This window comes from Mesocricetus auratus, unplaced genomic scaffold (genome assembly GCF_017639785.1).
Source record: "Mesocricetus auratus isolate SY011 unplaced genomic scaffold, BCM_Maur_2.0 scaffold_2739_pilon_obj, whole genome shotgun sequence".
Lineage (NCBI taxonomy): Eukaryota > Metazoa > Chordata > Mammalia > Rodentia > Cricetidae > Mesocricetus > Mesocricetus auratus.
In genome coordinates this window covers 119,332-141,981 of record NW_024434430.1, presented here as the reverse complement: position 1 = coordinate 141,981, position 22,650 = coordinate 119,332, and the positions used below count along the sequence as shown (strand labels likewise).

Below are 22,650 nucleotides of genomic sequence, written 5' to 3'. Positions count from 1 at the left end.
GAAATCTAACTATATAACACTATAAGAGAATCTATGGACTTAACTTCATGAAAACGAACTACACAACACAGTATGTGAAACTAAGTGCTTAACTTCTTCAAAACTAATGATACAACATTGTGTGTGAAACTACATGCTTACCTTCATGAAATCTAACTATATAACACTATATGAGAAACTAGTTACTTCATGAAAACTAACGACACAACACAATATGTGAAACTAAGTGCTTCACTTCTTCAAAACGAATGATACAACATTGTGTGTGAAACTACATGCTTAACTTCATGAAATCTAACTATATAACACTATATGAGAATCCACGTACTTAACTTCATGAAAACTAACCATACAACACTCTGTGTGAAACTATGTGCTTAACGTCATGAAATCTCACTATATAACGCTATATGAGAAACTACGTTCTTAACTTCATGAAAACTAACGACACAACACAGTATGTGAAACTAAGTGCTTAACTTCTTCAAAACTAATGATACAACATTGGGTGTGAAACTACATGCTTACATTCAAGAAATCTAACTATATAACACTATATGAGATACTATGTACTTAACTTCATGAAAACTAACGACACAACACAGTATGTGAAACTAAGTGCTTAACATCTTCAAAACTAACAATACAGCATTGTGTTTGAAGCTACGTGCTTAACATAATGAGAACTTACCATATAACACTGTGTTAGAAACTACATTCTTAACTTCTTCAAAACTAACGATACAACACTGTGTGTGACACTATGTGCTTACCTTCATGAAATCTAACTATATAACACTATATGAGAAACTACGTACTTAACTTCATTAAAACTAAGGACACAACACAGTATGTGAAACTAATTGCTTAACATCTTCAAAATAATGAAACAACATTGTGTGTGAAACTACATGCTTACCTTCAATTAATCTAACTATATAACACTACATGAGAAACTACGTACTTAACTTCATGAAAACTAACGACACAACACAGTATGTGAAACTGAGTGCTTAACTTCTTCAAAACTAATGATACAACATTTTGTGTGAAACTACAAGCTTACCTTCATGATATCTAACTATATAACACTATATGAGGAACTACGTACTTAACTTCATGAAAACGAACGACACAACACAGTATGTGAATCTAAGTGCTTAACTTCTTCAAAAGTAATGATACAACATTGTGTGTGAAACTACATGCTTACCTTCATGTAATCTAATTATGTAACACTATATGAGAAACTAGGTACTTCATGAAAACTAACGACACAACACAGTATGTGAAACTAAGTGCTTAACATCTTCAAAACTAATATACAACATTGTGTGTGAAACTACATGCTTAACTTCATGAAATCTAACTATATAACACTATATGAGAAACTAGTTACTTCATGAAAAGCAACGACACAACACAGTATGTGAAACTAAGTGCTTAACTTCTTCAAAATTAACAATACAGCATTGTGTTTGAAGCTACGTGCTTAACCTAATGAGAACTTACCACATAACAGTGTGTTAGAAACTATATTCTTAACTTCTTCAAAACTAACGATACAACACTGAGTGTGACACTATGTACTTAACTTCATGAAATCTAACTGTATAACACTATATGAAAAACTACGTACTTAACTTCATGAAAACCAACGGTAAACACAGTATGTGAAACTAAGTGCTTAACTTCTTCAAAAGTAATGATACAACATTGTGTGTGAAACTGCATGCTTACCTTCATGAAATCTAACTATATAACACTATATGGGAAACTACGTACTTAACTTCATGAAAACTAATAAACACAACACAGTATGTGCAACGAAGTGCTTAACTTCTTCAAAACTAACAAAACAGCATTGTGTTTGAAGCTACGTGCTTAACATAATGAGAACTTACCATATAACACTGTGTTAGAAACTACATACTTAACTTCTTCAAAACTAACGACACAACACTGTGTGTGACACTATGTGCTTAACTTCATGAAATCTAACTATATAACACTATATGAGAAACTAGGTACTTAACTTCATGAAAACGAACGACACAAGACAGTATGTGAAACTAAGTGCTTAACTTCTTCAAAACGAATGACACAACATTGTGTGTGAAACTACATGCTTACCTTCATGAAATCTAACTATATAAAACTCTATGAGAATACACGTACTTAACTTCATGAAAACTAACCATACAACACTCTGTGTGAAACTATGTGCTTAACGTCATGAAATCTCACTATATAACACTATATGAGAAACTATGTACTTAACTTCATGGAAACTAACGACACAACACAGTATGTGAAACTAATTGCTTAACTTCTCCAAAATAACAATACAGCATTGTGTTTGAAGCTACGTGCTTAACATAATGAGAACCTACCATATAACACTGTGTTAGAAACTACTTTCTTAACTTCTTCAAAACTAATGATACAACACTGTGTGTGACACTATGTGCTTACCTTCATGAAATCTCACTATATAACACTATATGCGAAACTGTGTACTTAACTTCATGGAAGCTAAGGACACAACACAGTATGTGAAACTAAGTGCTTAACTTCTTCAAAACTAATGATACAACATTGGGTGTGAAACTACATGCTTACATTAAAGAAATCTAACTATATAACACTATATGTGATACTACATACTTAACTTCATGAAAACTAATGACACAACACAGTATGTGAAACTAAGTGCTTAACATCTTCAAAAGTAACAATACAGCATTGTGTTTGAAGCTCCGTGCTTAACATAATGAGAACTTACCATATAACACTGTGTTAGAAACTACATTCTTAACTTCTTCAAAACTAACGATACAACACTGTGTGTGAAACTATGTGCTTACCTTCATGAAATCTAAATATATAACACTATATGAGAAACTACATACTTAACTTCATGAAAACTAACGACACAACACAGTATGTGAAACTAATTGCTTAACATCTTCAAAATAATGAAACAACATTGTGTGTAAAACTACATGCTTACCTTCAATTAATCTAACTATATAACACTATATGAGAAACTACGTACTTAACTTCATGAAAACTAACGACACAACACAGTATGTGAAACTAAGTGCTTAACTTCTTCAAAACTTACATTACAGCATTGTGTTTGAAGCTACGTGCTTAACATAATGAGAACCTACCATATAACACTGTGTTAGAAACTACATTCTTAACTTCTTCAAAACTAACGATACAACACTGTGTGTGACACTATGTGCTTACCTTCATGAAATCTAACTATATAACACTACATGAGAAACTACGTACTTAACTTCATGAAAAGTAACGAAACAACACAGTGTGTGAAACTAAGTGCTTAACTTCTTCAAAACTAATGATACAACATTGTGTGTGAAACTACATGCTTACCTTCATAAAATCTAACAATATAACACTATATGAGATACTACGTACTTAACTTCATGAAAACTAACGAAAAAACACAGTATGTGAAACTAAGTGCTTAACTTCTTCAAAACTAATGATACAAGATTGTGTGTGAAACTACATGCTTACCTTCATGAAATCTCGCTATGTAACACTATATGAGAAACTACGTACTTAACTTCATGAAAACTAACGACACAACACACTATGTCAAAATAAGTGCTTAACTTCTTCAAAATTAACAATACAGCATTGTGTTTGAAGCTACGTGCTTAACCTAATGAGAACTGACCATATGACACTGTGTTAGAAACTACTTTCTTAACTTTTTCAAAACTAACGATACAACACTGAGTGTTACACTATGTGCTTAACTTCATGAAATCTAACATTATAACACTATATGAGAAATTACGTACTTCTTGAAAACTAACGACACAACACAGTATGTGAAACTAAGTGCTTAACTTCTTCAAAACTAATGATACAACATTGTGTGTGAAACTACATGCTTACCGTCATCAAATCTAATTATATAACACTATATGAGAAACTACGTACTTAACTTCATGAAAACTAACGAAAAAACACAGTATGTGAAACTAAGTGCTTAACATCTTCAAACCTAATGATACAACATTGTGTGTGAAACTACATGCTTAACTTCATGAAATATATCTATATAACACTGTATGAGAATCCACGTACTTAACTTCAAGGAAACTAACGATACAACACTGTGTGTGAAACTATGTGCTTAACGTCATGAAAGCTCACTATATAACACTATATGAGAAACTACGTACTTAACTTCATGGAAACTAACGACACAACACAGTATGTGAAACTAAGTGATTAACTTCTTCAAAACTAACAATACAGCATTGTGTTTGAAGCTACGTGCGTAACATAATGAGAACTTACCATATAACACTGTGTTAGAAACTACATTCTTAACTTCTTCAAAACTAACGATACAATACTGTGTGTGACATAATGTGCTTAACTTCTTCAAATCTAACTATATAACACTATATGAGAATCTACGTACTTAACTTCATGAAAACGAACGACACAACACAGTATGTGAATCTAAGTGCTTAACTTCTTCAAAACTAACGATACAACATTGTGTGTGAAACTAAATGCTTACCTACATGAAATCTAACTATATAACACTATATGAGAAACTACGTACTTAACTTCATGAAAAAGAACGACACAACACAGTATGTGAAACTAAGTGCTTAACATCTTCAAAACTAATGATACAACATTGTGTGTGAAACTACAAGCTTACCTTCATGAAATCTAACTATATAACACTATATGAGAAACTACGTACTTAACTTCATGAAAACGAACGACACAACACAGTATGTGAAACTAAGTGCTTAACTTCTTCAAAACTAATGATACAACATTGTGTGTGAAAGTACATGCTTAACTTTGTGAAATCTAACTATATAACACTATATGAGAATCCACGTACTTAACTTCATGAAAACTAACGATACAACACTGTGTTTGAAACTATGTACTTAACGTCATGAAATCTCACTATATAACACTATATGAGAAACTACTTACTTAACTTCATGGAAACTAACGACACAACACAGTATGTGAACCTAAGTGCTTAACATCTTCAAAACTAATGTTACAACAATTGTGTGAAACTACATGCGTACCTTCATGAAATCTAACTATATAACACTATATGAGAAACTACGTACTTAACTTCATGAAAAAGGACGACACAACACAGTATGTGAAACTAAGTGCTTAACATCTTCAAAACTAATGATACAACATTGTGTGTGAAACTACGAGCTTACCTTCATGAAATCTAACTATATAACACTATATGAGAAACTACGTACTTAACTTCATGAAAACGAACGACACAACACAGTATGTGAAACTAAGTGCTTAACTTCTTCAAAACTTACAATACAGCGTTGTGTTTGAAGCTACGTGCTTAACCTAATGAGAACATACCATATAACACTGTGTTAGAAACTACATTCTTAACTTCTTCAAAACTAACGATACAACAATGTGTGTGACACTATGTGCTTAACTTCATGAAATCTAACTATATAACACTATATGAGAAACTAAGTACTTAACTTCATGAAAACTAACGACACAACACAGTATATGAAACTAAGTGCTTAACATCTTAAAAACTAATGATACAACATTGTGTGTGAAACTTCATGCTTACCTTCATGAAATCAAACTATATAACACTATATGAGAATCCACGTACTTAACTTCATGAAAACTAACGACACATCACAGTATGTGATACTAAGCGCTTAACTTCTTCAAAACTAATGATACAAGATTGTGTGTGAAACTCTATGCTTACCTTCATGAAATCTAACTATATAACACTATATGAGAAACTAAGTACTTAATTTCATGAAAACTAACGACACAACAGAGTATGTGAAACTAAGTGCTTAACTTCTTCAAAACTAATGATACAATATTGTGTGTGAAACTACATGCTTACCTTCATGAAATCTAACTATATAACACTATATGGGAATCTACGTACTTAACTTCATGGAAACTAACAACACAACACAGCCAGGGTCGGCCCGGAGGGCGGGGCCGGCACGAGTGTCTCTGGGCCGAGGCGGTGAGCACGTGGGCTTGTTGGGCCCGTCACGTGGGGCGCCGAGGATCTCAGTGCGCGAGGCCGCGGCGGCTGGTGTGGGGTTGAGTCAGTTGTGACACCCGGAGCTGCGGACACCCGACCTGCTGCCCTCGTCACCCGCTGCCCAGCAGCAGGCACGCAGCCTGGGCGGCAGTCGTGAGCCTGGGCCCTGTCCTACTAGAGCTCCTCTGCTCAGGCCTCGCTGCCACCCTGCCCCCACCCCCCCCAGTCCCCGCCGCCCCGAACTGCCGCCGCCGCGGGCGCGCCCCTGCTCTGTGCTGTCTCTGATGGCATCCGCCTTGGGGCCATGGCGAAGCACGAGCAGATCCTGGTCATCGACCCAGCCTCCGACCTCAAATTCAAAGGCCCCTTCACAGATGTAGTCACTACAAACCTTAAATTGTGAAATCCATCGGATAGAAAAGTGTGTTTTAAGGTGAAGACCACAGCACCTCGTCGGTCCTGTGTGCGGCCCAACAGTGGATTCATTGACCCCAGGGTCAATTGTGACTGTTTCAGTAATGCTGCAGCCGTTCGATTATGATCTAAATGAAAAGAGTAAACATGAGTTCATGGTACAGACGATTTTTGCTCCACCAAATATTTCAGATATGGAAGCTGTGTGGAAAGAGGCAAAAGCTGATGAATTAATGGATTCTAAACTGAGATGTGTATTTGAACTGCCGAATGAAAATGATAAACTGAACGATACAGAGCCCAGCAAAGCTGTTCCCCTGAACGCAACCAAACAAGACGGACCCCTGCCAAAGCCGCACAGAGCCTCCCTCAGCGACACGGAGACCAGGAAGCTGATGGAGGAGTGCAAGAGACTTCAGGGGAGGTGATGAAGCTGTCAGAGGAGAACCGGCACCTCAGGGATGAAGGCTTGAGACTTAGAAAGGTAGCACACTCGGATAAACCGGGGTCCACCGCAGCTGTGTCCTTCAGAGATAGCGTCACCAGCCCTCTTCCTTCTCTTCTGGTTGTAATCACAGCCATTTTCATTGGATTCTTTCTAGGGAAATTCGACTTGTAGAGTGAAGCATGCAGAGTGTTATTTCTTTTTTTTCTCTCGACCAGAAAAAGATTTGTTTGCCTACCATTTCATTGGTAGTATGGCCCGCGGTTGCCATTTTTTTGTGTGTACAGCGTCATGTAGGCTTTGCCTTTAATGCTCTCTTACGGTTAGAAAACACAATAAGACAAACTGTTCGGCTACTGGACACATTGTACATTGTCAGATCATCACTAGCAGATGCCAGTTGCACATTCAGTCCTTTATGAAATTCATAAATAAAGAATTGTTCTTTCTTTGTGGTTTTAATAAGAGTTCAAGAATTGTCAGCCTTGTAAATGTTATTTTAATAATCCCTTTAAATTTTATCTGTTGCTGTTACCTCTTGAAATATGATTTATTTAGATTGCTAATCTCACTCATTCAGGAAATGCCAAGAGGTTTTCTGTGGGGATCTGGTGCCTCTTACTGTGTAAATTCTCTCCTTACCTTTGCTAATATCATGGCAGAATTTTTCTTATCCCTTGTGAGGCAGTTTGTTGACTGAGTTTTTCATCCTTATAATCCTGTCCCATGGTATTTAACATAAAAAATAAAACTGTTAACAGAAACTATGTGCTTAACTTCTTCAAAACTAACGATACAACACTGTGTGTGAAACTATGTGCTTAACTTCATGAAATCTAACTATGTAACACTATATGAGAAAATATGTACTTAACTTCATGGAAACTAACGATACAACACTGTGTGTGAAACTATGTGCTTAACTTCATGAGAACTTACCATATAACCATATAAAAAATAAAACTGTTAACAGAAACTACATGCTTAAGTTCTTCAGAACTAACGATACAACACTGTTTGTGAAACTACATACTTAACTTCTTCAAAACTAACGATACAACACTGTGTATGAAACTATGTGCTTAACTTCATGAAATCTAACTATATAACACTTTGTGAGAAACTACGGACTTAACTTCATGAAAACTAACAACACAACACAGTATGTGAAACTAAGTGCTTAACTTCTTCAAAAGTAACGATACAACATTGTGTTTGAAACTACGTGCTTAACTTCATGAGAACTTACCATATAACACTGTGTTAGAAACTATGTGCTTAGCCCCCAGGCGCTCGATGGCCTCCAGTTCGGAGTTCCACTTGGAATGCTGTGCGGGCCCCATCCGTCGTGGTCGCTCCCCTAGGCACTTGCAGCCCCTGGGGACCGAGAACGAAAGACGCCTCTGGCCTGGAGCTCTGCTCTGCCTCGCCCCAGCTCACACCACAGAGACTGACAGCCGCACAGAGCTGGGAGCTAAGGCAGCAGCTGAGGCGGTGCCTGCGCAGGCGCAGGAGCCCCTCCTGCAGCCAGGGTCGGCCCGGAGGGCGGGGCCGGCACGAGTGTCTCTGGGCCGAGGCGGTGAGCACGTGGGCTTGTTGGGCCCGTCACGTGGGGCGCCGAGGATCTCAGTGCGCGAGGCCGCGGCGGCTGGTGTGGGGTTGAGTCAGTTGTGACACCCGGAGCTGCGGACACCCGACCTGCTGCCCTCGTCACCCGCTGCCCAGCAGCAGGCACGCAGCCTGGGCGGCAGTCGTGAGCCTGGGCCCTGTCCTACTAGAGCTCCTCTGCTCAGGCCTCGCTGCCACCCTGCCCCCACCCCCCAGTCCCCGCCGCCCCGAACTGCCGCCGCCGCGGCGCGCCCCTGCTCTGTGCTGTCTCTGATGGCATCCGCCTTGGGGCCATGGCGAAGCACGAGCAGATCCTGGTCATCGACCCAGCCTCCGACCTCAAATTCAAAGGCCCCTTCACAGATGTAGTCACTACAAACCTTAAATTGTGAAATCCATCGGATAGAAAAGTGTGTTTTAAGGTGAAGACCACAGCACCTCGTCGGTCCTGTGTGCGGCCCAACAGTGGATTCATTGACCCCAGGGTCAATTGTGACTGTTTCAGTAATGCTGCAGCCGTTCGATTATGATCTAAATGAAAAGAGTAAACATGAGTTCATGGTACAGACGATTTTTGCTCCACCAAATATTTCAGATATGGAAGCTGTGTGGAAAGAGGCAAAAGCTGATGAATTAATGGATTCTAAACTGAGATGTGTATTTGAACTGCCGAATGAAAATGATAAACTGAACGATACAGAGCCCAGCAAAGCTGTTCCCCTGAACGCAACCAAACAAGACGGACCCCTGCCAAAGCCGCACAGAGCCTCCCTCAGCGACACGGAGACCAGGAAGCTGATGGAGGAGTGCAAGAGACTTCAGGGGAGGTGATGAAGCTGTCAGAGGAGAACCGGCACCTCAGGGATGAAGGCTTGAGACTTAGAAAGGTAGCACACTCGGATAAACCGGGGTCCACCGCAGCTGTGTCCTTCAGAGATAGCGTCACCAGCCCTCTTCCTTCTCTTCTGGTTGTAATCACAGCCATTTTCATTGGATTCTTTCTAGGGAAATTCGACTTGTAGAGTGAAGCATGCAGAGTGTTATTTCTTTTTTCTCTCGACCAGAAAAAGATTTGTTTGCCTACCATTTCATTGGTAGTATGGCCCGCGGTTGCCATTTTTTTGTGTGTACAGCGTCATGTAGGCTTTGCCTTTAATGCTCTCTTACGGTTAGAAAACACAATAAGACAAACTGTTCGGCTACTGGACACATTGTACATTGTCAGATCATCACTAGCAGATGCCAGTTGCACATTCAGTCCTTTATGAAATTCATAAATAAAGAATTGTTCTTTCTTTGTGGTTTTAATAAGAGTTCAAGAATTGTCAGCCTTGTAAATGTTATTTTAATAATCCCTTTAAATTTTATCTGTTGCTGTTACCTCTTGAAATATGATTTATTTAGATTGCTAATCTCACTCATTCAGGAAATGCCAAGAGGTTTTCTGTGGGGATCTGGTGCCTCTTACTGTGTAAATTCTCTCCTTACCTTTGCTAATATCATGGCAGAATTTTTCTTATCCCTTGTGAGGCAGTTTGTTGACTGAGTTTTTCATCCTTATAATCCTGTCCCATGGTATTTAACATAAAAAATAAAACTGTTAACAGAAACTATGTGCTTAACTTCTTCAAAACTAACGATACAACACTGTGTGTGAAACTATGTGCTTAACTTCATGAAATCTAACTATGTAACACTATATGAGAAAATATGTACTTAACTTCATGGAAACTAACGATACAACACTGTGTGTGAAACTATGTGCTTAACTTCATGAGAACTTACCATATAACCATATAAAAAATAAAACTGTTAACAGAAACTACATGCTTAAGTTCTTCAGAACTAACGATACAACACTGTTTGTGAAACTACATACTTAACTTCTTCAAAACTAACGATACAACACTGTGTATGAAACTATGTGCTTAACTTCATGAAATCTAACTATATAACACTTTGTGAGAAACTACGGACTTAACTTCATGAAAACTAACAACACAACACAGTATGTGAAACTAAGTGCTTAACTTCTTCAAAAGTAACGATACAACATTGTGTTTGAAACTACGTGCTTAACTTCATGAGAACTTACCATATAACACTGTGTTAGAAACTATGTGCTTAGCCCCCCAGGCGCTCGATGGCCTCCAGTTCGGAGTTCCACTTGGAATGCTGTGCGGGCCCCATCCGTCGTGGTCGCTCCCCCTAGGCACTTGCAGCCCCTGGGGACCGAGAACGAAAGACGCCTCTGGCCTGGAGCTCTGCTCTGCCTCGCCCCAGCTCACACCACAGAGACTGACAGCCGCACAGAGCTGGGAGCTAAGGCAGCAGCTGAGGCGGTGCCTGCGCAGGCGCAGGAGCCCCTCCTGCAGCCAGGGTCGGCCCGGAGGGCGGGGCCGGCACGAGTGTCTCTGGGCCGAGGCGGTGAGCACGTGGGCTTGTTGGGCCCGTCACGTGGGGCGCCGAGGATCTCAGTGCGCGAGGCCGCGGCGGCTGGTGTGGGGTTGAGTCAGTTGTGACACCCGGAGCTGCGGACACCCGACCTGCTGCCCTCGTCACCCGCTGCCCAGCAGCAGGCACGCAGCCTGGGCGGCAGTCGTGAGCCTGGGCCCTGTCCTACTAGAGCTCCTCTGCTCAGGCCTCGCTGCCACCCTGCCCCCACCCCCCCCAGTCCCCGCCGCCCCGAACTGCCGCCGCCGCGGGCGCGCCCCTGCTCTGTGCTGTCTCTGATGGCATCCGCCTTGGGGCCATGGCGAAGCACGAGCAGATCCTGGTCATCGACCCAGCCTCCGACCTCAAATTCAAAGGCCCCTTCACAGATGTAGTCACTACAAACCTTAAATTGTGAAATCCATCGGATAGAAAAGTGTGTTTTAAGGTGAAGACCACAGCACCTCGTCGGTCCTGTGTGCGGCCCAACAGTGGATTCATTGACCCCAGGGTCAATTGTGACTGTTTCAGTAATGCTGCAGCCGTTCGATTATGATCTAAATGAAAAGAGTAAACATGAGTTCATGGTACAGACGATTTTTGCTCCACCAAATATTTCAGATATGGAAGCTGTGTGGAAAGAGGCAAAAGCTGATGAATTAATGGATTCTAAACTGAGATGTGTATTTGAACTGCCGAATGAAAATGATAAACTGAACGATACAGAGCCCAGCAAAGCTGTTCCCCTGAACGCAACCAAACAAGACGGACCCCTGCCAAAGCCGCACAGAGCCTCCCTCAGCGACACGGAGACCAGGAAGCTGATGGAGGAGTGCAAGAGACTTCAGGGGAGGTGATGAAGCTGTCAGAGGAGAACCGGCACCTCAGGGATGAAGGCTTGAGACTTAGAAAGGTAGCACACTCGGATAAACCGGGGTCCACCGCAGCTGTGTCCTTCAGAGATAGCGTCACCAGCCCTCTTCCTTCTCTTCTGGTTGTAATCACAGCCATTTTCATTGGATTCTTTCTAGGGAAATTCGACTTGTAGAGTGAAGCATGCAGAGTGTTATTTCTTTTTTTTCTCTCGACCAGAAAAAGATTTGTTTGCCTACCATTTCATTGGTAGTATGGCCCGCGGTTGCCATTTTTTTGTGTGTACAGCGTCATGTAGGCTTTGCCTTTAATGCTCTCTTACGGTTAGAAAACACAATAAGACAAACTGTTCGGCTACTGGACACATTGTACATTGTCAGATCATCACTAGCAGATGCCAGTTGCACATTCAGTCCTTTATGAAATTCATAAATAAAGAATTGTTCTTTCTTTGTGGTTTTAATAAGAGTTCAAGAATTGTCAGCCTTGTAAATGTTATTTTAATAATCCCTTTAAATTTTATCTGTTGCTGTTACCTCTTGAAATATGATTTATTTAGATTGCTAATCTCACTCATTCAGGAAATGCCAAGAGGTTTTCTGTGGGGATCTGGTGCCTCTTACTGTGTAAATTCTCTCCTTACCTTTGCTAATATCATGGCAGAATTTTTCTTATCCCTTGTGAGGCAGTTTGTTGACTGAGTTTTTCATCCTTATAATCCTGTCCCATGGTATTTAACATAAAAAATAAAACTGTTAACAGAAACTATGTGCTTAACTTCTTCAAAACTAACGATACAACACTGTGTGTGAAACTATGTGCTTAACTTCATGAAATCTAACTATGTAACACTATATGAGAAAATATGTACTTAACTTCATGGAAACTAACGATACAACACTGTGTGTGAAACTATGTGCTTAACTTCATGAGAACTTACCATATAACCATATAAAAAATAAAACTGTTAACAGAAACTACATGCTTAAGTTCTTCAGAACTAACGATACAACACTGTTTGTGAAACTACATACTTAACTTCTTCAAAACTAACGATACAACACTGTGTATGAAACTATGTGCTTAACTTCATGAAATCTAACTATATAACACTTTGTGAGAAACTACGGACTTAACTTCATGAAAACTAACAACACAACACAGTATGTGAAACTAAGTGCTTAACTTCTTCAAAAGTAACGATACAACATTGTGTTTGAAACTACGTGCTTAACTTCATGAGAACTTACCATATAACACTGTGTTAGAAACTATGTGCTTAGCCCCCAGGCGCTCGATGGCCTCCAGTTCGGAGTTCCACTTGGAATGCTGTGCGGGCCCCATCCGTCGTGGTCGCTCCCCTAGGCACTTGCAGCCCCTGGGGACCGAGAACGAAAGACGCCTCTGGCCTGGAGCTCTGCTCTGCCTCGCCCCAGCTCACACCACAGAGACTGACAGCCGCACAGAGCTGGGAGCTAAGGCAGCAGCTGAGGCGGTGCCTGCGCAGGCGCAGGAGCCCCTCCTGCAGCCAGGGTCGGCCCGGAGGGCGGGGCCGGCACGAGTGTCTCTGGGCCGAGGCGGTGAGCACGTGGGCTTGTTGGGCCCGTCACGTGGGGCGCCGAGGATCTCAGTGCGCGAGGCCGCGGCGGCTGGTGTGGGGTTGAGTCAGTTGTGACACCCGGAGCTGCGGACACCCGACCTGCTGCCCTCGTCACCCGCTGCCCAGCAGCAGGCACGCAGCCTGGGCGGCAGTCGTGAGCCTGGGCCCTGTCCTACTAGAGCTCCTCTGCTCAGGCCTCGCTGCCACCCTGCCCCCCCCCCCAGTCCCCGCCGCCCCGAACTGCCGCCGCCGCGGGCGCGCCCCTGCTCTGTGCTGTCTCTGATGGCATCCGCCTTGGGGCCATGGCGAAGCACGAGCAGATCCTGGTCATCGACCCAGCCTCCGACCTCAAATTCAAAGGCCCCTTCACAGATGTAGTCACTACAAACCTTAAATTGTGAAATCCATCGGATAGAAAAGTGTGTTTTAAGGTGAAGACCACAGCACCTCGTCGGTCCTGTGTGCGGCCCAACAGTGGATTCATTGACCCCAGGGTCAATTGTGACTGTTTCAGTAATGCTGCAGCCGTTCGATTATGATCTAAATGAAAAGAGTAAACATGAGTTCATGGTACAGACGATTTTTGCTCCACCAAATATTTCAGATATGGAAGCTGTGTGGAAAGAGGCAAAAGCTGATGAATTAATGGATTCTAAACTGAGATGTGTATTTGAACTGCCGAATGAAAATGATAAACTGAACGATACAGAGCCCAGCAAAGCTGTTCCCCTGAACGCAACCAAACAAGACGGACCCCTGCCAAAGCCGCACAGAGCCTCCCTCAGCGACACGGAGACCAGGAAGCTGATGGAGGAGTGCAAGAGACTTCAGGGGAGGTGATGAAGCTGTCAGAGGAGAACCGGCACCTCAGGGATGAAGGCTTGAGACTTAGAAAGGTAGCACACTCGGATAAACCGGGGTCCACCGCAGCTGTGTCCTTCAGAGATAGCGTCACCAGCCCTCTTCCTTCTCTTCTGGTTGTAATCACAGCCATTTTCATTGGATTCTTTCTAGGGAAATTCGACTTGTAGAGTGAAGCATGCAGAGTGTTATTTCTTTTTTTTCTCTCGACCAGAAAAAGATTTGTTTGCCTACCATTTCATTGGTAGTATGGCCCGCGGTTGCCATTTTTTTGTGTGTACAGCGTCATGTAGGCTTTGCCTTTAATGCTCTCTTACGGTTAGAAAACACAATAAGACAAACTGTTCGGCTACTGGACACATTGTACATTGTCAGATCATCACTAGCAGATGCCAGTTGCACATTCAGTCCTTTATGAAATTCATAAATAAAGAATTGTTCTTTCTTTGTGGTTTTAATAAGAGTTCAAGAATTGTCAGCCTTGTAAATGTTATTTTAATAATCCCTTTAAATTTTATCTGTTGCTGTTACCTCTTGAAATATGATTTATTTAGATTGCTAATCTCACTCATTCAGGAAATGCCAAGAGGTTTTCTGTGGGGATCTGGTGCCTCTTACTGTGTAAATTCTCTCCTTACCTTTGCTAATATCATGGCAGAATTTTTCTTATCCCTTGTGAGGCAGTTTGTTGACTGAGTTTTTCATCCTTATAATCCTGTCCCATGGTATTTAACATAAAAAATAAAACTGTTAACAGAAACTATGTGCTTAACTTCTTCAAAACTAACGATACAACACTGTGTGTGAAACTATGTGCTTAACTTCATGAAATCTAACTATGTAACACTATATGAGAAAATATGTACTTAACTTCATGGAAACTAACGATACAACACTGTGTGTGAAACTATGTGCTTAACTTCATGAGAACTTACCATATAACCATATAAAAAATAAAACTGTTAACAGAAACTACATGCTTAAGTTCTTCAGAACTAACGATACAACACTGTTTGTGAAACTACATACTTAACTTCTTCAAAACTAACGATACAACACTGTGTATGAAACTATGTGCTTAACTTCATGAAATCTAACTATATAACACTTTGTGAGAAACTACGGACTTAACTTCATGAAAACTAACAACACAACACAGTATGTGAAACTAAGTGCTTAACTTCTTCAAAAGTAACGATACAACATTGTGTTTGAAACTACGTGCTTAACTTCATGAGAACTTACCATATAACACTGTGTTAGAAACTATGTGCTTAGCCCCCAGGCGCTCGATGGCCTCCAGTTCGGAGTTCCACTTGGAATGCTGTGCGGGCCCCATCCGTCGTGGTCGCTCCCCTAGGCACTTGCAGCCCCTGGGGACCGAGAACGAAAGACGCCTCTGGCCTGGAGCTCTGCTCTGCCTCGCCCCAGCTCACACCACAGAGACTGACAGCCGCACAGAGCTGGGAGCTAAGGCAGCAGCTGAGGCGGTGCCTGCGCAGGCGCAGGAGCCCCTCCTGCAGCCAGGGTCGGCCCGGAGGGCGGGGCCGGCACGAGTGTCTCTGGGCCGAGGCGGTGAGCACGTGGGCTTGTTGGGCCCGTCACGTGGGGCGCCGAGGATCTCAGTGCGCGAGGCCGCGGCGGCTGGTGTGGGGTTGAGTCAGTTGTGACACCCGGAGCTGCGGACACCCGACCTGCTGCCCTCGTCACCCGCTGCCCAGCAGCAGGCACGCAGCCTGGGCGGCAGTCGTGAGCCTGGGCCCTGTCCTACTAGAGCTCCTCTGCTCAGGCCTCGCTGCCACCCTGCCCCCACCCCCCCAGTCCCCGCCGCCCCGAACTGCCGCCGCCGCGGGCGCGCCCCTGCTCTGTGCTGTCTCTGATGGCATCCGCCTTGGGGCCATGGCGAAGCACGAGCAGATCCCGGTCATCGACCCAGCCTCCGACCTCAAATTCAAAGGCCCCTTCACAGATGTAGTCACTACAAACCTTAAATTGTGAAATCCATCGGATAGAAAAGTGTGTTTTAAGGTGAAGACCACAGCACCTCGTCGGTCCTGTGTGCGGCCCAACAGTGGATTCATTGACCCCAGGGTCAATTGTGACTGTTTCAGTAATGCTGCAGCCGTTCGATTATGATCTAAATGAAAAGAGTAAACATGAGTTCATGGTACAGACGATTTTTGCTCCACCAAATATTTCAGATATGGAAGCTGTGTGGAAAGAGGCAAAAGCTGATGACTTAATGGATTCTAAACTGAGATGTGTATTTGAACTGGCGAATGAGAATGATAAACTGAACGATACAGAGCCCAGCAAAGCTGTTCCCCTGATCGCACCCAAACAAGACGGACCCCTGCCAAAGCCGCACAGAGCCTCCCTCAGCGACACGGAGACCAGGAAGCTGATGGAGGAGTGCAAGAGACTTCAGGGGGAGGTGATGAAGCTGTCAGAGGAGAACCGGCACCTCAGGGATGAAGGCTTGAGACTTAGAAAGGTAGCACACTCGGATAAACCGGGGTCCACCGCAGCTGTGTCCTTCAGAGATAGCGTCACCAGCCCTCTTCCTTCTCTTCTGGTTGTAATCACAGCCATTTTCATTGGATTCTTTCTAGGGAAATTCGACTTGTAGAGTGAAGCATGCAGAGTGTTATTTCTTTTTTTTTCTCTCGACCAGAAAAAGATTTGTTTGCCTACCATTTCATTGGTAGTATGGCCCGCGGTTGCCATTTTTTTGTGTGTACAGCGTCATGTAGGCTTTGCCTTTAATGCTCTCTTACGGTTAGAAAACACAATAAGACAAACTGTTCGGCTACTGGACACATTGTACATTGTCAGATCATCACTAGCAGATGCCAGTTGCACATTCAGTCCTTTATGAAATTCATAAATAAAGAATTGTTCTTTCTTTGTGGTTTTAATAAGAGTTCAAGAATTGTCAGCCTTGTAAATGTTATTTTAATAATCCCTTTAAATTTTATCTGTTGCTGTTACCTCTTGAAATATGATTTATTTAGATTGCTAATCTCACTCATTCAGGAAATGCCAAGAGGTTTTCTGTGGGGATCTGGTGCCTCTTACTGTGTAAATTCTCTCCTTACCTTTGCTAATATCATGGCAGAATTTTTCTTATCCCTTGTGAGGCAGTTTGTTGACTGAGTTTTTCATCCTTATAATCCTGTCCCATGGTATTTAACATAAAAAATAAAACTGTTAACAGAAACTATGTGCTTAACTTCTTCAAAACTAACGATACAACACTGTGTGTGAAACTATGTGCTTAACTTCATGAAATCTAACTATGTAACACTATATGAGAAAATATGTACTTAACTTCATGGAAACTAACGATACAACACTGTGTGTGAAACTATGTGCTTAACTTCATGAGAACTTACCATATAACCATATAAAAAATAAAACTGTTAACAGAAACTACATGCTTAAGTTCTTCAGAACTAACGATACAACACTGTTTGTGAAACTACATACTTAACTTCTTCAAAACTAACGATACAACACTGTGTATGAAACTATGTGCTTAACTTCATGAAATCTAACTATATAACACTTTGTGAGAAACTACGGACTTAACTTCATGAAAACTAACAACACAACACAGTATGTGAAACTAAGTGCTTAACTTCTTCAAAAGTAACGATACAACATTGTGTTTGAAACTACGTGCTTAACTTCATGAGAACTTACCATATAACACTGTGTTAGAAACTATGTGCTTAGCCCCCAGGCGCTCGATGGCCTCCAGTTCGGAGTTCCACTTGGAATGCTGTGCGGGCCCCATCCGTCGTGGTCGCTCCCCCTAGGCACTTGCAGCCCCTGGGGACCGAGAACGAAAGACGCCTCTGGCCTGGAGCTCTGCTCTGCCTCGCCCCAGCTCACACCACAGAGACTGACAGCCGCACAGAGCTGGGAGCTAAGGCAGCAGCTGAGGCGGTGCCTGCGCAGGCGCAGGAGCCCCTCCTGCAGCCAGGGTCGGCCCGGAGGGCGGGGCCGGCACGAGTGTCTCTGGGCCGAGGCGGTGAGCACGTGGGCTTGTTGGGCCCGTCACGTGGGGCGCCGAGGATCTCAGTGCGCGAGGCCGCGGCGGCTGGTGTGGGGTTGAGTCAGTTGTGACACCCGGAGCTGCGGACACCCGACCTGCTGCCCTCGTCACCCGCTGCCCAGCAGCAGGCACGCAGCCTGGGCGGCAGTCGTGAGCCTGGGCCCTGTCCTACTAGAGCTCCTCTGCTCAGGCCTCGCTGCCACCCTGCCCCCACCCCCCAGTCCCCGCCGCCCCGAACTGCCGCCGCCGCGGCGCGCCCCTGCTCTGTGCTGTCTCTGATGGCATCCGCCTTGGGGCCATGGCGAAGCACGAGCAGATCCTGGTCATCGACCCAGCCTCCGACCTCAAATTCAAAGGCCCCTTCACAGATGTAGTCACTACAAACCTTAAATTGTGAAATCCATCGGATAGAAAAGTGTGTTTTAAGGTGAAGACCACAGCACCTCGTCGGTCCTGTGTGCGGCCCAACAGTGGATTCATTGACCCCAGGGTCAATTGTGACTGTTTCAGTAATGCTGCAGCCGTTCGATTATGATCTAAATGAAAAGAGTAAACATGAGTTCATGGTACAGACGATTTTTGCTCCACCAAATATTTCAGATATGGAAGCTGTGTGGAAAGAGGCAAAAGCTGATGAATTAATGGATTCTAAACTGAGATGTGTATTTGAACTGCCGAATGAAAATGATAAACTGAACGATACAGAGCCCAGCAAAGCTGAATCCTGTCTGTTATTTCAAATAGCCTTTATTTGAGTTTGAAATATCTCGGTGTGTCCAATGCATTGGCATAATCAGAGTGCCTCAAGTCAGATGGGGTTGGGATTTTATAATAGCAGAGTTTGGGGTGAGGGATTTCTAAGGATCAGGACCCTTGATTGACTGACATTTATCTATGGCATCTAGGTAAAAGGGGATAGGGTTGTATGCAGGACTATGGGATGACAACAGGTGTCCCTATCTTCTATGTCTGGAATATTAGGGATTTCCTTTTAGAAGTTTTAATAATTTCCCTTTTGGTAGTTTATTCCAGTGTGGTGTCTGACTGATTTTAGTTTGTGATCATTTCTGGAACGAGGTTTTGACTTAGGGTAATCTGAAACTCAGTCTTTTATTGAACTTGTCATGGCTGGGCCCTACTCAATTTATGTGGAGTTTTTGTTGTTGATTGTCAATGCAAACAAAACTGTGGTTACAGTTTGTGTGTGTCTAAAGAGTGAGCATTCACTAATGTAGAAGTGTGTTACAGAGTCAGCAATGGCTCAGCAGGTGCAGCCACTGGTCCCTGCCCCTGAAGTCCTGAGTTCTATCCCTAGAACACACATGGTGGAAGAGGAGAACCAAGTCCTTAGAGTTGTCCTCTGACCTCCGCAAACACTAGGTATTAACACAAAGGCACATGGAGAGAATAAGTAATGAATTAATGTAAAGGAGAGAATGCTACACTGAGAACTCTTTATGATGACAGGGGTGGGAGCTCATGCCTGTAAGTGCAGCACGTTGGAGCCTCAGGAAACCTAGAATACATAGAGAATTGTCAGACTGCTTGTGTTACAGAGTAAGATCTTGTCTCAAAAAAAAAAAGCTTTTTTTTGGAACACACCTTTGCAAACAGTCTTGGAGTTCTCTGACTGAACCACTACATGGGAAACATGGAGGATCCAAGCTTGAGTTTGACTCTTGCATAAAGTCTCTTTATTTTGCATATGGACTCAGTCTTCAGGGTATCCAACAATCTGAGTTTGATAATGGAACCATGAGTGAAATAAACCCTTTCCTCCTCAAGTTACTTTTTTTGACTCATGTTGTAATGTCAGTCCAGGTATCTCCCATGTTCTTACACCCTCTGTAGGTACTGTGCACAGACACATGCACACAACTAATTCTTTTTTGAAGTTAGACAAAGGAAAGAATTAAATTCTCTACAGCCCTGAGATAGAGAGCAAGACAGGGTTAGTTAAATTGAACTCCTTCTGGTCTTGCATAGAAGCAGCTGTGGCTATAGACAAAATCAGCCTACTCAGAGGCAAAAGCAGCTATGTTCTGAGGTTAATAGAAATCATCACAATCGTTCATCAAGGAGCACAGTATACAGTGCTATTACCTTACTTTTCCTTCAAGTTTTCTGTTTTTGTATTTTATATCTTTTATCTATATGAATTTTGCTGTTGGTACAGTTATCTTTTAGATCAAACATCAAGATTTACACTCTACTTTTCACAGTGTCATCTACTTAATTTTCAACTAAGACCTTGTAGTAAAATATGAATATGCCACAGATCTTTATTCCAGGATTTTTATAATTCACCTATGTTCCTACATAACTTTGAGGTAAGAATGCCCCTAAATGCTTCTACTTTTACATTTGGATCATGTTTACAAGTGGAATTATTAACTGAGAATGATAAGAAGAGAGAGAGTATTATACAAACATGTGAAGATTTCCTAACTAAATTCATCATGCTTCCTGTTTTGGAACCACACCCATGCTGCCGCTGTCTCCTTCAGACAAGAAAATTTTCTCATGTCTTCTGTCTTGGTGGTTGAGTTACAGATTTCTATTCTGTAACTGCCCAATTCACAAAAATTCGGTTACACCTGAGAGGGACTTTACACAATTGAATTTTTGTTTTGTTTTGTTTGTTTCTTTGAGACAGAGTTTCTCTATAACTCTGGAGGCTGTCTTTGAACTAGCTCTTGTAGACCACACTGGTCTCTAACTCAGAGATGCTCCTGCCTCTGCCACCTGAGAGTTGGGATTAAAGACATGTGCCTCCACAACCTGACTTAATTGAAGGGTTTTATATGAGAAAGCCCTTCATTATCAGGATCATTGGAGGTGATAATATCCCCCTTTTTGTGCTTGGTGGCAGTTTAACACCATAAATCAGGAGGAAGAGGCAGTAGGACTTTCTGAATTTGAGATTGGCCTGGACTACAGAATGATTTACAGGGCTAAACAGATAAACGATTCTTGAAAACACACACACACCACCAACAACAGCAACAACAATGACAAAAATAAACCACCAAACAGAGAATATAAACCACTTGTTTGGGGGGTTGAGAAAGAGTTTCTCTGTAATTTTGAGGGTGTCCCAGACATAGTTCTTGTAAACCAGCATGGTCTTGAACTCACAGAGATGCAGGTGCCTCTCCCTCCCAAGTGCTAGGATTAAAGTCATACCCCACCAATGCCCAGTGAGAATATGATCCACTTTTAACCTGGATCTCACTTTCTGGTAGGAGACAACATATGTAAAAATTATTGAAGAAGGAAGCTGTCTTTTTGCCTGCTTGCTCTAGCTCTCACTACCAACTTAATTCCTTCACTAGCATTAGAGCTACTTCTTTGGAATTGTTGTGTGTAAGGAGACAAGTGGACATGTCCATCCTCATGGACTGAACAGTTACTGGATCCTTCACTTGATTTCACCTACAGACTGAGAAAAGATCTACTGGATTCTTAAAATTTCCATTGATAGGAAGCCATGGTTGAGCTACCTAGACCACAGCTTGTGAGACATTCTAATAAATCTACTTTGTAGCTACATGGAGAGATGCACTCTACCATCCCATTCCAGTAGAGACCCTTAACTAATGCAGCTGCATTTTTTCACCTGGCCCTGGAGGAAGATATGCTTTCTAACAATGGAGATCATTAACACATTCTTCCTAGCTCATTTTCCTCTAGGTATTCAAGTTTCCATGAACACTACTCTTTCTATTATTATTATTCATTTCCTAGAGTTTGCTCTGAATTTCAGGAGTAAACTGAAAACAATGGAGCCATCTTCCAGCCTTCTGAAGAGGAATGATCTATTCTTTTTGTTTGAGATCTATTTTTTGTTGTTGTTGCTGTTGTTGAGACAGGGTTTCTCTGTATTGCTTTGGAGCCCATCTGGGAATTCCCGGAATAGACCAGGCTGCCTTTGGACTCACAGAGATCAACCTGCCTTGGCATACCTGGTGGACATCTGTTTCTTCCCTTTCTTCCCTGCTTATCTGAAGCCCCTGTGACAACCAGGAGGAAAGTATGTTCAGTTCATCTGATCTCAACCTGAAGCCCCAGAACAAGCATCTCACTTTGTGTCCTTAAATCTCTCTTTAATTTTTAATATTCTTGTCAGTCTTGCAGCTGTGAGACAGGGGCTCACCCCACCTATCTAGTGTGGTGGGCTGTACAAGTTGCTGGTCACATTATTATTATGGTGGAAGCTTCCTTCTAGCCACTGGCTTCCATATACCCAAAGAGCCTGG

The 22,650-nt window shown here is 42.5% G+C and overlaps 6 pseudogenes; all 6 read left to right on the top strand.

The window, feature by feature from the left end:
- Positions 1-6,386: 6,386 nt before the first annotated feature.
- On the top strand, positions 6,387-7,145 carry LOC121138606 (annotated as a pseudogene).
- A 1,700-nt stretch (positions 7,146-8,845) lies between these two features.
- On the top strand, positions 8,846-10,172 carry LOC121138605 (annotated as a pseudogene).
- Positions 10,173-11,301: 1,129 nt separating this feature from the next.
- Positions 11,302-12,633, top strand: LOC121138604 (annotated as a pseudogene).
- Positions 12,634-13,757: 1,124 nt separating this feature from the next.
- LOC121138607 lies at positions 13,758-15,089 on the top strand (annotated as a pseudogene).
- Positions 15,090-16,230: 1,141 nt separating this feature from the next.
- Positions 16,231-17,549, top strand: LOC121138608 (annotated as a pseudogene).
- Positions 17,550-18,677: 1,128 nt separating this feature from the next.
- On the top strand, positions 18,678-19,146 carry LOC121138601 (annotated as a pseudogene).
- The last annotated feature ends 3,504 nt before the right edge of the window (positions 19,147-22,650 follow it).